The following is a 17126-nucleotide window of genomic DNA, read 5'->3' as shown; positions in this document are numbered from 1 at the left end:
TGGTAACGGCGCCGTTGCTGCTCGCCCCTAAGAGGTATACCACGAGCCCGGTGGTGGTGGCGACCCTAAGAATCTGGGGACAGTGGAGACGGCATAGGGGGGAAACAGGGGGCTCGATGGAGGCTCCATTGGGTGGCAATCATCAGTTCATCCCGGGGAACAAGGATGGGGGATTTAGGGGGTGGCAAAGGGTGGGCATCAGTAAATAGAGGGACCTGTTTATTGGCAGGAGGTTTGCGGGTCTGGGGGAACTGGAAGATAAATTTGGGCCTCCCCAAGGGAACATGTTCAGATACTTGCAGGTAAAGGCGTTTGCTAGGCGACAGGTAGAGGGTTCCCTTTGCTGCCCTCGCGGGGGACGATGGACAGAGTGCTTTCGGGGGTGTGGGTCGGAGAGGGGAAGGTGTCTGACATCTATAAGGTAATGCAGGAGGTGGAGGAGTCGTCAGTGGAGGAGCTGAAGGCTAAATGGGAGGGGGAACTTGGTGAGCAGATAGAGGACGGGACTTGGGCGGATGCCTTGGAGAGAGTCAACTCTTCCTCTTCATGTGCGAGGCTTAGTCTCATCCAATTTAAGGTGCTACACCGGGCCCACATGTCCGGGACTAGGATGAGTAGGTTCTTTGGGGGTGAGGACAGGTGCACCAGATGTTCGGGGAGTCCAGCGAACCACGCCCATATGTTCTGGGTATGCCCAGCACTGGAAGAATTCTGGAAGGGGGTGACGGGGACGGTGTCGAGGGTGGTTGGATCCAGGGTCAAGCCAGGATGGGGACTCGCGGTTTTTGGAGTTGCGGTGGAGCCGGGAGTGCAGGAGGCGAAAGAGGCCGGTGTCCTGGCCTTTGCGTCCCTAGTACCCCGGCGGAGGATCTTGCTGCAGTGGAAGGATGCGAGGCCCCCAAGTGTGGAGGCCTGGGTCAATGACATGGCGGGATTTATAAAGTTGGAAAGGGTCAAATTTGCCCTGAGATGATCAGTACAAGGGTTCTATAAACGGTGGCAGCCTTTCCTGGACTTCCTGGCTCAAAGATAGGCATCTTGGTCAATAGCAGCAGCAACCCGGGGGGGGGTTCCTTATTATAGTATCTATTTTTTTTTCGCTACGGTTATGTAACTTAACATTTTGTGTTAATTTAAGTTGTTGTTAATATGTTGGGTTGTTCATTGAGGAGGGGCGAAGGTTCATGATTGTTGTCATTATTGTTATTGTTGGTATTTTAGTATGGTTTGATGTTGTTGTATAAATTCAAAATTTTTAAATAAAATATATATTTTTTAAAAAGAAATCTGGGACGGTGCCACCTGCTGCACCTCTCACCTATAGTCCGTTGGCAGAAAACAGGATGTAAAACAAAAATCACAATATCAGGCTGCCACAGCCATTGGAGTGTTTTTCAAGTGTTGTAATACAGCAACCAATTTACACACGGGAAGCTGCCACACACAATGAAATGATCAGATGATAATTTTTAGGTGTTGGCTAAGATACCAGGAAGAAAAATAATCTTCATAGTGTCACAAGAATGCTTACATTTACACTGCAATGAGATTACTGCAAAAATCCCCGAATTGCCACACTCCGGCGCCTGTTCGGGTCACAGAGGGAGAATTCAGAATGTCCAAATTACCTAACAGCACATCTATCGGGACTTGTGGAAGGAAACCGGAGCACCCGGAGGAAATCCACGCCGACATGGAGAGAACGTGCAGACTCCACACAGACAGTGACCCAAGCCGGGAATCAAACCTGGGACCCTGGCGCTGTGATGCAATAGTGTTACCCACTGTGCTACCGCACCCCCCAATTCAAGTGTCTCAAATGGGACTTGGACCCTGACTGGAAGCGAGGGTGCTACCCAGGCCACAGCTGCTTACAGACACAGTACTGAGCAAACCTTGCCGACATCTCCAGTAACAGCAAATTCCAGGGTTATGTACGGAGTTTAAATTTCCGCTCTCTTTAATTTGACTAGATTTCAAGTTGTTTATTTGGGAATCAACAACAAAACCAACAAAAATCCTTTCAAACACTCAGCCCCTCAAAACTGAAAGAGGTCAAACCTGTAAATGCCAAATGCAGAGGACGGAGTTACAACACAAAGCTGGGGAAACTCAATCTGGCAGCAAAGCCGGAAATAAAGAGTTAATGTCGAGTTCAATACGAGTTTCTTCAGAACAGAGAGCTGAGCTTGGAAGACCAGGAGCTGTGTGAGGTTCAAACAGTTGGTGTAATCCACAATCCTGGAATCAGAGGATAGAAATCCTGCAGTGCAGGAGTCCATTCAGCCCATCGAGTCTGCACTGACCCTTTGAATGAGTATTCTACCCATGTCTACCCCACTCTATCCCCATAACCGCATATCCTAACCTGCACAGCCCTGGACACTAAGGGCAATTTATCATGGCCAATCAACCTAACCTGCACAGCCCTGGACACTAAGGGCAATTTATCATGGCCAATCAACCTAACCTGCACAGCTTTGGACATCGGGAGGAAACTGGAGCACCCGGGCGAAACTCACGCTGACACGGGGAGAAAGTGCAAACTCCACACAGACAGTCACCCGAAGCCGGAATTGAACCCGGGACCCTGGCGCTGTGAGGCAGCAGTGCTAACCACTGTTGAGACTTTAATAAGGGGAAAGGACAGCGAACGAGAAAACGAAAGATGCGGATGGATTTTCTTAACAAATCACAGCAAAAACTTCACATTGTCAACAGCAATTGAATAAAGCGTTGTGCCAACCACATGGGTAAACTTTAAACATGTCTGGGGCAAAGCCCCAGTCTGGATATTTAGGCAGGGGAACAACAGATAAGAAATTTTCACCCAGGCCTGAAACCCTGCCCCATCTGTTCCCATTTGTGAGATATGCAGAATATTTAGTGTGCAGCATTGGGAAACCAATCACAACCGCACCAGGGTCAATTTCCGAGGCAATTTACTGCAACTCAGTAAAAATTCCGAATGAAACACCAGTTCCAATCCTGAGGGCTGATTTCCAACCAATACCCATGAGAAACAAAGAGCCTCATGATTGTTGGCTTTCACTCTCTCCATGCATGCTGCAGCTTGATGGAACACCTCAATGACGGAGGAGCAAATGCACACTCCTCGGTCCCTCATCACTATTGGACATTTTACTTGCTGATGAACTGTTAAGCAATCCATAGCACTCCTGTCCATTTAGCTCAAAAGTTTTGTTGCTAAGTTTATTCATGGCACATCTCAGGTGATTTTACTTTTAGAGTTTTTGTTTGTGAAGACTGGTCACCAGCTCCCCAACATCCACATTGAAGCCATCCCCCCCCCCCCCCCCCCCTCCAGCTGTAAAACCACAGGCTAGCCGGGAACAATCAGTATGAGTAACTCAAGGCCAAGCTTACACAATCAAACTAAATCATCTGCAAACAGCCTAGCTCAGCAAAAATGCAACAAGGGAAAAATGAACCTTTACTGTAAGGATTTTAGGTTAGTGTCACACCTCAATAACGGGTGCACACCCATTTTACCACAAAAGCAGGTGAGCCTTTCATCGTTCAGTGTTTGAAAATCTATAGCATTTTATATTCAAAAGTATTTAATGTGGTATTCTCAATTGACATTGATCATAGTAAATTGGGATACATCAGAATTATACAACAGAGGGGGTGTTAAAGGACAATTGTGCCTTTAACAAGCTGTCCAATTAGTCCCACCCCTACATATTCCTATAGCCTATTTTCCTTTAGGCATTTATACAATTGCATTTTGAAATTTACGACTGAATCGGTTTCCACCACCTTTTTGGCGGCGCATTGCAGATCACAACGTGCTGTGTCATTCCAACCCCTTTTCTTTGACAACACTATTACAACCAGACAGCTGCTGCCTTCAGTGGGAGAACTGAACTCCCAAGTCAGCAGGTTGCTCGGAAATTCAATTACAATGTGGAATGGGAAAGTCCGCACAGTTGCAATAAATAACATCCTCTGAAGAGAATCAGCAAATTACAGAGGGAAATGGAAGGATATTGGGTAAAGTGATGGTGAAGGGCAGCCAGCCTGACGCAAATGGACCAAGTGGTCTCCTTCTGCACCATAACAATTTTGCGAATGTGTATTACAGAATTTGCAGTGCAGAAGGAGGCCATTTGGCCCATTGAGTCTGCACCAGCCCTTGGAAAAACAACCCTACTTGAGCCCACATCTCCACCCTATCCCCATTATCCAACCTAACCTTTTGGACACTAAGGGCAATTTATCACGGTCAATCCACGCAACCTGCACATCTGTGGATGGTGGGAGGAATCCGAAGCACCCGGAGGAAACCCACACAGACACAGGGAGGAAGTGTAAACTCTACACAGACAGTCACCCGAGGCCGGAATTGAACCCGGGTCCCTGGAGCTGTGAGGCAGCAGTGCTAACCACTGTGCCACCCATGCCATCGGCAGAATAGTTCAAACTTTGACACTAATCAGATACTCTCTTTCCTGGTCCTGGCTGGTTTCTGTGTTGTAGATGAAATTCCATAGAGCTACAAATAATTTGAAATTGGGAGCCATGTGGTACCAGGCAGCAGAGAACATCATTCACACGAAAACCATCAACATTGGGAGAGAAGACGGCAATCTATTCAGACAAGGATGAACTGGAGATGAAGAATCTGCACTGAATATGGAGTAGCGAAGATAATAATAATAATAGCTTATTGTCACAAGTAGGCTTCAATCAAGTTACTATGAAAAGTCCCTAGTCGCCACATTCTGGCGCCTGTTCGGGGCGGCCGATACGGGAATTGAACCCGCGCTGCTGGCCTTGTTCTGCATTACAAGCCAGTTGTTTAACCCACTATGCTGAACCAGCCCCTTGTTCAAACACAAAAACAGTTCAAACTGTTTTGAATATCCCACGACTGCGACATTTATCCAATGGAGTCCAGTCAAACAGCTCAACGTGTAGAATGACATCCTGTGTACAGCTTGAAGCAACAGTGTGTAAAACTCTCCTTGTACTGCCTTCAGCATCGCTTGACCCTCATCTGTCCTGAACTCACAGGAATGACTCTGGTCCAATTACATTTTTATTAAAATGGAATTCAATTTTTAAAACTTATTTTTTAAACATCTAATTTTCTGAGATCTCATCTCACAGCCTTTTCCTATCAAAATCAGAAGTTAGTAACTTCTGTTTTCTATTTCCACTGAGATTGTACACTATTCCACTCACTAACAATGAACAAGCTGCACAGGGAGTGTGCCCTGGTCAGAGGCAGGCAACACAAACATACCTTCCTCCCACTGGAATTCCTGCTCTGCATTGCTCAGACAGGTTGCAGGTTGAGGTTCTGGCACTCGCAAGTGTCTTTCAACTTGATCTCACACCAAAGTGCTCATCGCCCATTCGGGCATGGTATTCACTGTGCTCACCAACCGTGACTGAATTAGATTGAAATGATCGTGGCCAATGCCCAGACTACACCAAAGTGAGATGGTATGTAGTCTGAAGTTAACTGAAGTTAACCCCCCCCCACTTCCCCAATCTCAGGTTTCCCACTCACTCACTCTGTGGGTGAGGGCGAGTGAATGGGCACTATAAGACGGTGCACGAGTCAGACACAGTGACACACCTACACGGTCGGATGGAGACACACAGACACTGGTCATTTTTATCAATCACTCTTTTAAACTTAATGGCATTGTTGCTTACTTTTGGCTCAGGAAGTCTCTCTTTCTTAAAACATTTTTTTTGAAATTCAAATATTTTTGTGCAAACCTCATCTTAGGTAAGAATAATAGGGAAGGCAGTGGCGTAGTGGTAATGCCGCTGGACTGGTAATCCAGATACCCAGGTTAATGCTCTGGGTATCTGGGTTCCAATCCCACCAGGGCAGGTGGTGAAATTTGAATTCTATAAAAATCTGGAATTAAAAGTCTAACGATGACCATGAAACCATTGTCAATTGTCGTCAAAATCCATCTGGTTCACTAATGTCCTTTAGGGAAGGAAATCTGTCGTCCTTACCCGGTCTGGCCTACATTTGACTCCAGATCCACAGCAATGTGGTTGACTCTTAAATGCCCTCAGGGATGGGCAATAAACGCTGGCCCAGCCAGCTACGCCCACATCCCATAAACAAATGAAGGGAAACAAATGCAAATTTGGCCCCCAGAGCGAAAGGTTGGGCAATAGAAACATTGCATCATTTATATTAACAAACCATTTGTAAAGAGACAAAACCATCGCTTGTAAGTGTAACTTGGTGCAGGATGTCAGGCTAGTTGCAATCTCACCCCTTTCCCCTCCCCACTGCGTTTATAATTGGAACCCATCACCCCAGCGTCCCATTAAACCATCACCCCAGCGTCCCATTAAACCATCACCCCAGCGGCCCATTAAACCATCACCCCAGCGTCCCATTAAACCATCACCCCAGCGTCCCATTAAACCATCACCCCAGCGTCCCATCAAACCATCACCCCAGCGTCCCATCAAACCATCACCCCAGCGTCCCATCAAACCATCACCCCAGCGTCCCATTAAACCATCACCCCAGCGTCTCATTAAACCATCACCCCAGCGTCCCATTAAACCATCACCCCAGCGTCCCATTAAACCATCACCCCAGCGTCCCATTAAACCATCACCCCAGCGTCCCATTAAACCATCACCCAGCGTCCCATTAAACCATCACCCCAACGTCCCATTAAACCATCGCCGAAGCTTAAACTAGCAAATAAATATCAGTATTCCATCTCCGAGCTCCACAACATCTCACATACACAACAGAACAATATCAATCCTCAGTTAGTGGATAATTCTGTCAACATTTAGTGTCACTTAATTAGTAAAAGCAACACATCCAGAATTGGGATCAGCTCCACACTCCCATCCCCTCACATATATGTGACTCCAGTCCATCACCAACGTGGGTCACTCTTAACTGCCCTCTGAAGTTGCCGACTGTCAGTCTTGTCAATGTTAAGGATATGGCAGTTAATGTTGGTCAGTGACTCCCATATCTGCAGAATAAAATTACTCAAAAAAATAAATCATAATTCTTGATTTAACTCATTTGTCATCTCAGCCATTCACCGTTCAAATATAAATGTGAAATAGACAAAACGCATTTCAAAGAATACACAAGACTCTGCTATAATTAAACTTCCAAATGGAATCAGGCATCATTATCATCAACAGCCTTATGATGCATAACATTTCCTTTGTCAAATATCATTCCTTCATACTACAGCACCGACTGCTCGATTGTAAATGTAAAGAGGAAATCAAGTTGAGAGGTTCAAATTCCAATCTAAAACAGCAACTCCAGCTTTATCCGAGCCCCTAAAGCCGGTCAAAGTTCAGCCTTTCAGTTCTTGTCCATTGTTTTTTCATAGAAACCGTCCCAAGCTCACTCCTCGTATTTGAAAGTTCAGCTGCTGGTGCTGGCCTTGGACTGCCCAGCTCTGACGTGAAATGCAGACAAGAGGGCAACATCGTGGTGCAGTGGTTAGCACTGTTGCTTCACAGCGCCAGGGTCCCAGGTTCGATTCCTGGTCTTGGGTCACAGTCTGTGCGGAATCTGCACGTTCTCCCAGTGTCTGCCTGGGTTTCCTCCGGGTGCTCCGGTTTCCTCCCACAAGTCCCGAAAGACCTGCTGTTAGGTGAATTGGACATTCTGAATTCTCCCTCTGTGTACCCGAACAGGCGCCGGAATGTGGCGACGAGGGGATTTTCACAGTAACTTCATTGCAGTGTTAACGTAAGCCTACTTATGGCAATAATAAAAATTCTTAAAGACTCTGAAAGCTGCCAATTTAGGGAATTGTTTTTCCCAATTAAGGGTCAATTTAGCGTGGCCAATCCATCTATACCGCACATCTTTGGGTTGTGAGGGTGAGACTCACGCAGACACGGGGAGAATGTGCAAACTCCACACGGACAGTGACCCAGGGCCTGGATCGCACCCGGGTCCTCTGTGTCGTGAGGCAGCAGTGCTAACCACTGTGCCACCGTGCTGCCGAAAGCTGTCACTTTAAATATTGACACTTAACAGAAGTCAAATGGCTCCAGCAGTCAGTTCAATGTTATGACCAAATACTTCAGCTTTGATTATATATTAGTCATCTTTCCAAAAACAGCCCAGGTTATCAGCAGTTGGGAACAGTTTCCTCCACAAGTCTCTTTGTAAGACTTAGAGACACCCAAACTCTCACTGTGTTCCTGGCTTTAGTCTTTCTAAGCATTACCCTTTTATTCCACAATCCACTCGACTACCCTCGTGAATCACATCATAACCAGAGTATAATCTTTGTTCACAGGGCTTCTGACAAAATAGGAGCTTATATATCTGATGCAGAGATTCTCAGTTTAATTCTGACACCATAGAACATGGCTTCAAGGAGATCAGAACAACCCATTCAACAACAGCCAGTGTCAAGGAATAGCAGCAGTCGCATTTCAAATATTTCTGGGCAGATTATGTCAATGGAAGCTGCTCCGGTGGAGCGGGTGAGGGTGAAGTGGGAGGAGGAGCTGGAACCATTCTGGATGAGGATGTGTGGAATGAGGCCCTTTGGAAGGTAAATTCTACATCCTTCTGCGTACGGCGCAGCCTGATTCAGCTCAATGGAATATAGGGGTTACAGGGATAATGTGGGCCTAGGTAGGGTGCTCTTTCGGACAGTCAGTGCAGACCCGATGGGCCGAATGGCCTCCTTCTGCACTGTATGTGTGGATTCTGGGGCTGACCTAACGAAGGCTAGAATGCGTGGGTTCCTTGACGAAGTGGAGGACAGGTATAGAGGTGCTCTCATGGACCCACTAATCACACCCACACATTCTGGCTGCGTCCAAGAATGGCAACCGCCTGGATCTCTTTTCTTTATATAAAATTAGAGTACCCAATTCTTTTTTTCCCAATTAGGGGGCAATTTAGCGTGGCCAATCCACCTAACGTGCACATCTTTTTGGGCTATGGGGGCGAGACCCATGCAGACACAGGGAGAATGTCGCGTGTACAAACTCCACACGACAGTGATCGGGATCGAACCCAAGACCTCGGTGTAATGAGGCAACAATGCTAGCCACTGTGCACCGTGGCACCCCGAGTCTCCTTCTTTAGCGCCATGTCAGCGATCCTTAATATTGACCTGGAGCCTTGTCCATTGGTGGCCATTTTCGGGGTGGCGGACTTGCCAAGGTTACAGACCAGGATGTTCGTGCTTTTGCCTCGCTGATAGCCTGGAGGTGGGTTCTGCTGGGATGGAGATCTTCCACTCCGACCAGAGTCTCGGCCTGGTTGGGTGATGATGGAATTTTATATATGGAAAAGGTCAATTATACTGTTAGGGGGTCGGTGGAGGGATTCTACCCCAGGTGGAAGTCATTCCTCTCATACTAAAAGTATCAATCCTCATCAGCTGTTAGAAAGGGAGGGGTGGTTATTATTGTTCGGGGTAGGTAATTTTTGTTGGACTAGTGGGAGTTATAAGATCGGTTGGGGGGGTTTTAAAAATATACAGTTATTGGGACATTGCACTACGTGGGAGCTGCTTTCTGGGCTGTTGAATCCTGTGTGTTTGTCATCAATGAAAAATTAATTTTAAAATTTTCTAAAAAGGGAAACAGCAGCCGGCAGTGAGGGTCGGGATTCTGCACTCATTGTGAAACACAATGCCTCAGATTTCAACCCACACCTTCCCAGAACAAATCATAACACACACTTCAGTCTCATTATTACTGGTGATTACTTACAGCAGACACTGGTCGAGGTTCGTCAATCAGATAAGGAAAGGTTCCCCCCTCTCAGCCACGACTCAAACCCAGTATCTCAGCCTTGCCTCTTGCTGCATCCTTTTCAAGAAGGCATCCCTCAGAAATCCAAGATTAAAAGATATCCTTATTGCATTGTTTGGATAACGTGTTATCTCATCCCAAGCAGCAGAACCATCTCTAATCCATCTCTTCCTCCACTCCACCAAGAACCAAGACTATTTTGTTTCCAATTGGAGTCGATGCTATTCCCTAACTATCCACTTGAGCTGCTGGGTTATCAGCTAGTAGCTGCATCACAGTCCATGGCCCAGCTTTTCACAATGAAGGTTAGAACGGAATTTTGATGACACACAGAAATGCCATTAATCCATCAGCTCAAGGACAAGAATCCCTCTCCAACTGCCAAAATTCCAAATAGAACAAAGAACAAAAACTTACAGCACAGGAACAGGCCCTTCGGCCCTCCAAGCCCACACCGACCATGCTGCCAGACTGAACTAAAACCCCTAACACTTCCGGGAACCATATCCCTCCATTCCCATCCTATTCATGTATTTGTCAAGACATCCCTTAAACATCACTATCGTATCGGCTTCCACCACTTCCTCCAGCAGCGAGTTCCAGGCACCCACTACCCTCTGTGTAAAAAAAACTTCCCTCGCATCTTAAACCCATGCCCCCTAGTAATTGACTCTTCCACCCTGGGAAAAAGACTGACTATCCACTCTGTTTATCCCCCTCATAATCTTGTAGATTTCTATCAGGTCGCTCCTCAACCTCTTGTCGTTCAAATGACCTGGAAGAGGGTGTAGAAGGTTAATAGGGCTGTTAAGAAGGCATATGGTGTGCTAGCCTTTATAAGCAGGGGGATTGAGTTTCGGAGCCACAAGGTCATGCTGCAGCTGTACGTAACTCTGGTGCGGCTGCACCAGGAGTACTGGTCACCACATTATAGGAAGGATGTGGAAGCTTTGGAAAGGGTTCAGAGGAGATTTACTAGGATGTTGCCTGGTATGGAGGGAAGGTCTTACGAGGAAAGGCTCAGGGACTTGAGGTTGTTTTTATTAGAGAGGAGAAGGCTGAGAGGTGACTTAATAGAGACATATAAGATGGTCAGAGGGTTAGATAGGGTGGACAGTGAGAGTCTTTTTCCTCGGATGGTGATGACCAACACGAGGGGACATAGCTTTAAATTGAGGGGTGATAGATATAGGACAGATGTCAGAGGCAGTTTCTTTACTCAGAGAGTAGTAGGGGTGTGGAACGCCCTGCCTGCAACAGTAGTAGACTCGCCAACTTTAAGGGCATTTAAGTGGTCACTGGATAGACATATGGATGAAAATGGAATAGTGTAGGTCAGATAGGCTTCAGATGGTTTCACAGGTCGGCGCAACATCGAGGGCCGAAGGGCCCGTACTGCGCTGTAGTGTTCTATGTTCTAAGTGAGAACAGAGTTTATCCAATCTCTCCTCATAGCTAATGCCCTCCATACCAGGCAACATTCTACTAAACTGCTTCTGTACACTCTCCAAAGCCTCCACATCTTTCCGGTAGTGTGACGACCAGAATTGAACACTTTATTCGAAGTGCTGCCTAACTACGGTTCTATAAAGTTTAAAGAAAGCAAACTTATATGGCGGCATGGACTTATATGGTAAGGACTGCTGCCTCACAGCGACAGGGTCCCGGGTTCAATTCTAGCCTTGGCAGACAGAGAAAACGTGCAGACTCCACACAGATAGAGACCCAAGCCGGGAATTGAACCTGGGACCCTGGCGCTGTGAAGCAACAGAGCTGTGCTACCATGCCGTCCATAATGCATGTCTATTATTGAGGGTTAGAGAGTGAAGGGAGATAAGTTCTGTCACATTACAATATTATACTTCCTGATAACCAATGCCTGAAAGATATGGGTACAGTGACTGCCCTGGACATCAAGGCAGCATTTGACCGAGTGTGGCATCAAGGATCCCTAGCTGAACTGGAGTCAATGGGAATCAGGGGGAAAACTCTCCGCTGGTTGGAGTCATACCCGGCACAAAGGGAGATGTTTGTGGTGGTTGGGGGTCAATTATCGCAGCTCCAGGACATCACTGCTGGAGTTCCTCAGGGTAGCACGGTAGCACATTGGTTAGCACAGTTGTTTCACAGCTCCAGGGTCCCAGGTTCGATTCCCGGCTTGGGTCACTGTCTGTGCGGAGTCTGCACGTTCTCCCAGTGTCTGCGTGGGTTTCCTCCAGGTGCTCCGGTTTGCTCCCACAGTCTAAAGGTGTGCAAGTTAGGTGGATTGGCCATGATAAATTGCCCGTAGTGTCCAAAAAGGTTAGGTGGAGTTACTGGGTTGGGTGGAAGTGAGGACTTAAATAGGGTGCTCTTTCCAAGGGCCTGTGCAGATATGATGGGTCGAAAGGCCTCATTCTGCACGGTAAATTCTGATGTAGTGTCTCAAGGCCCAACTATCTTCAGCTGCTTCATCATGTCCTGCCATCCATCATAAGGTCAGAAGTGGGGATGTTTGCAGATGACTGCACAATGTTCAGCACCATTCTTGATCCTCAGATAATAAAGCAGTCCATATCCAAATGCAGCAAGATCTGGACAATATCCAGGCTTGGGCTGACAAGTGGCAAGTTACATTCACACCACACAAGTGCCAGGTAATGACCATCTCCAACTAGTGAGAATCTAACCATCAGCCTTTGACATTCAATTGTATTACCATCACTGAATCCCCCACTATCAATATTTACCATTGGCCAGAAGATGAACAGCACTCGGGATGGGGCTATGGCGTGGCACAGTGGTTAGCAATGGTGCCTCACTGCACCAGTGTCTGTGTGGAGCTTGCCCGTTCTCCCTGTGTCTATGTGGGTTTCCTCCCACAGTCCACAGATGTGCAGCTAAAGTGGAGTTACAGGGATAAGGCAAAGGAGTGGGGCTTGGTAAGGTGCTCTTTCAGAGGATCGGTGCATACTCGATGGGCTGAATGGCCGCCTTCTTCATTATAGGGATTGCATGGTCATGCAAATACTATGGCTTCAAGAGCAGGCGAGACACTAGGAATTTGATTTGATTTATTGTCACATGTACCAAGTACAGTTCTGTGGCCGAGGGAACGTACACAGTAGACAAAAAGAATAATCGATAGATTACATTGAAAAATGGTACATTGACAAACAGTGATTGGTTACAGTGAGGAACAAGGGGCCAAACAAAGCAAATACATGAGCAAGAGCAGCATAGGGCTTTGTGAATAGTGTTCTTACAGGGAACAGATCAGTCCGAGGGGGAGTCATTGAGGAGTCTTGTAGCTGTGGGGAAGAAGCTGTTCCTATGTCTGGATGTGCAGGGGTTCAGACTTCTGTACCGTCTGCCTGATGGAAGGGTCTGGAAGAAGGCAATGTCTGGGTGGGAGTGGTCTCTGATAATGCTGTCTGCCTTCCTGAGGCAGCGGGAGGTGTATACAGAATCAATGGAGGGTGGCAAGCTTGTGTCCTGCGCTGAGTAATTCAACTCATGACTCCCCAAAGCCTGTCCACCACCTACAAGGCACATGTCAGGAGAGAGGGAATATTCTCCACTTTGCCTTTAATGAGTGCAGTTTCAACAACACTCAGGAAGCTCAACACCATCCAGAGCAAAGCAGCTTGATTGCTCCCCCTTCCACAAACATTCACTCCCTCCATCACTGATGAACTTCTGTACCATCTACAAGATGTGCTGTAGGAACTGATCAAGGCTCCTTAGACAACACCTCCCAAACTCATGACCACTTCTATCCAGCAGGGCAACGGGCATCAGACACATGCGAACATCACCACCTGGAAGTGTGGCACGGTAGCAGTGGTTAGCACTGTTGCTTCACAGCGCCAGGACCCTGGTTCAATTCCCGGCTTGGGCCACTGTCTGTGCGGAAACTGCACATTCTCCCCATGTCTGCGTGGGTTTCCTCCGGGTGCTCCGGTTTCTTCCCACAAGTCCCGAAAGACATGCTTGTTAGGTGAACTGGACATTCTGAATTCTCCCTCTGTGTACCTGAACAGGCGCCGGAATGTGGCAACCAGGGGATTTTCACAGTAACTTCATTGCAGTGTTAATGTAAGCCTACTTAGAACATAGAACATCGAACAGGCTCTTCAGCTCACGATGTTGTGCCGACCATTCATCCTGATCTAAAATCAACCTAACCTACACCCCTTCAATTTACTGCTGTCCATGTGCCTGTCTAAGAGTCGCTTAAATGTCCCTAATGACTCTGATTCCACCACCTCTGCTGGCAGTGCATTCCACACACCCACCACTCTCTGTGTAAAGAACCGACCTCTGACATCTCCTCTATACCTTCCTCCAATCACCTTAAAATTATGTCCCCTCGTGACAGCCATTTCCACCCTGGGGAAAAGTCTCTGGCTATCCACTCTATCCATGCCTCTCATCACCTTGTACACCTCTATCAAGTCACCTCTCTGCCTTCTTCGTTCCAGTGAGAAAAGCCCTAGCTCCCTGAACCTTTCTTCATCAGAAATGCCCTCCAGTCCAGTCAGCATCCGGGTAAATCTCCTCTGTACCCTCTCCAAAGCATCCACATCCATCCTATAATGAGGCGACCAGAACTGGACACAATATTCCAAGTGTGGTCTAACTAGAGTTTTATAAAGCGGCAGCAAAACCTCCTGGCTCTTAAACTCAATCCCCCTGTTAATGAAAGCCAACACACCATACACCTTAACAATCTTATCAACCTGGGTGGCAACTTTGAGGGATCTATGTACGTGGACCCGAAGAACCCTCTGTTCCTCCACACTTCCAAGAATCCTGGCTTTAACCCTGTATTCAGCATTCAAATTCAACCTTCCAAAATGAATCACTTCACATTTATCAAGGTTGAACTCCATCTGCCACTTCTCAGCCCAGCTCTGCATCCTGTCAATGTCCTGTTGTAACCTGCAATAGCCCTCAACACTATCTACAACTACCCCAACCTTCGTGTCATCGGCAAACTTACTAACCCACCCTTCCATTTCCTCATCCAAGTCATTTATAAAAACCACAAAGAGCAGAGGTCCCAGAACAGATCCTTGCGGATCTCCAGGCGGAATACTTTCCATCTTCTACCATTCGCTGTCTTCTTTCGGCCAGCCAATTCTGAATCCAGACAGCCAAATTTCCCTGTATTCCATGCCCCCGAACTGTCTGAATGAGCCCACCATGGGGAACCTTATCAAATGCCTTAGTGAAATTCATATACACCACATCCACTGCCCGACCTTCATCAATGTGTCTCGTCACATCCTCAAAGAATTGAATGAGGCTTGTGAGGCATGACCTGCCCCTCACAAAGCCATGCTGACTATCTTTAATCAAACTATGTTTCTCTAAATAATCATAAATCTTATCTCTCAGAATCCTTTCCAATATTTTGCTCACCACAGACATAAGGCTGATGAGTCTGTAATTCCCAGGGATTTCCCTATTCCCTTTCTTGAATAGGGGAACAACATTCACCTCCCTCCAATCATCCGGTAGTACTCCAGTGGAGAGTAAGGACACAAAGATCATCGCCAACGGCGCAGCAATCTCCTCCCTTGCTTCCCATGGTAACCTTGGGTAGATCCAATCAGGCCCAGGGGACACATCTATCCTGATGCTTTTCAAAATTTCCAGCACATCCTCCTTCTTAATATCAATCTGTTTGAGTCTATTAACCTGGTTCACACTGTTCTCATGGGCAACAAGGTCCCTCTCTCTCGTGAATACTGAAGCAAAGTATTCATTGCGGGCCTCCCCATCTCTTCAGACTCTAGGCACAAGTTCCCTCCACTATCCCTGATCGGCCCTACTCTCACTCTGATCATCCTCTTATTTCTCACACAAGTGTAGAACGTCTTGGAGTTTTCTCTAATCCTTCCCACCAGGGCATTTTCATGCCCCCTTCTAGCTCTCCTCAGTCCATTTTTGAGTTTCTTCTTGGTCACCTTGTAACCCTCTAGAGCCAAGTCAGATCCTTGCTTCCTCAACTTTACGTAAGCTTCCTTCTTCCTCTTGACTAGAAGCTCCACTTCTCTTGTCATCCAAGGCTCCTTCACCTGACCATTCCTTCCTCGTCTCAGTGGGACAAAACAATTCAGCACTCGCAGCAAGTGCTCCTTAAACAATCCCCACATTACTATTGTGCATTTTCCCCAAGAACAATTGTTCCCACTTTATGCTCCTCAGCTCCTGTCTAATAGCAGTATAATTTCCCCTCCCCCAATTAAATACCTTCCCATACTGTGCGTTCCTATCCCTCTCCACGACTATGGTAAAGGTCAAGGAGTTGTGGTCACTGTCACCGAAATGCTCCCCCACCAAGACATCTGATACCTGGCCTGGTTCATTGCCAAGCACCAAATCCAATGTGGCTTCCCGTCTAGTCGACCTATCTACATATTGAGTCAGGAATCCTTCCTGGACACACCTGACAAAATCTGCTCCATCCAAACCATTTGCACTAAGGAGGTTCCAGTCAATATTAAGGAAGTTGAAGACACTCATGACAACAATTCTATTACTTCCGCACCTTTCCAAGATCTGCCACCCAATCTGTTCCTCCATCTCTCTGCTGCTATTGGGGGGTCTATAGATAACTCCCAATAAAGTGACTGCTCCTTTCTTGTTTCTGACTTCCACCCATACTGACTCAGTAGACAAACCCTCAACTACCTCCTTTTCTGCAGCTGTGGTGCACTCGCTAATTAACAGTGCCACTCCCCCCCTCTTTTACCTCCCTCCCTATTCTTCATAAAACATCTCAACCCCGGAACATCTAACAACCATTCCTGCCCCTGTCAAATCAATTTCTCCGTAATGGCCACAACATCGTAGCTCCAAGTACTGATCCATGCTTCTCCCGTTCATCTCCCTTATTCCTGACACTCCTTGCATTGAAACAGATACACTTTAACCCATTCCATTGAGTGCAACTTTGCCCTATCAACAGTCTATCCTTTCTTACAGACTTGCTGCATACATTTTCTGCCTGTTCAACAGCTACCCACCTTCTCAAGGAAATGCTGACCTAGCCAGTGACACATTGCAGAAATGAAAAACGTGACCCATTGACTGTCTATTCTTTACTGCAAATTATAGCAGTAAAAATATTTATACATGCTTCAATGGAATGTCAGCACTAAAGAGCTCACATTTAAAGCCAGTCACTGTCAGCATATTGAAGACAATTGGGTTTCAGTGGCTACTATGTTTGAACATAAAATGCAAAGTTATAATGAACATGACTATGTCGTCAACTGCTGAATGTCCAAAATTTCAGGACAAACCCGCACATCAGTATTGTGTCGGGGTGGGGTGTGTCTGTGGGGTCGGGGGGG

The 17126-nt window shown here is 46.8% G+C and overlaps 1 protein-coding gene across 1 annotated transcript in view; it reads right to left on the bottom strand.

The window, feature by feature from the left end:
- Positions 1 to 17126, bottom strand: part of rab11a (RAB11a, member RAS oncogene family) — a 33515-nt gene that overhangs the window by 15634 nt on the left and 755 nt on the right. The window lies entirely within an intron of this gene.

This window comes from Scyliorhinus canicula, chromosome 12 (assembly GCF_902713615.1).
Source record: "Scyliorhinus canicula chromosome 12, sScyCan1.1, whole genome shotgun sequence".
NCBI classification, from domain to species: Eukaryota; Metazoa; Chordata; class Chondrichthyes; order Carcharhiniformes; family Scyliorhinidae; genus Scyliorhinus; species Scyliorhinus canicula.
The sequence above is the reverse complement of the archived record's forward strand: the minus strand, read 5'-3'. Positions and strand labels throughout refer to the sequence as shown.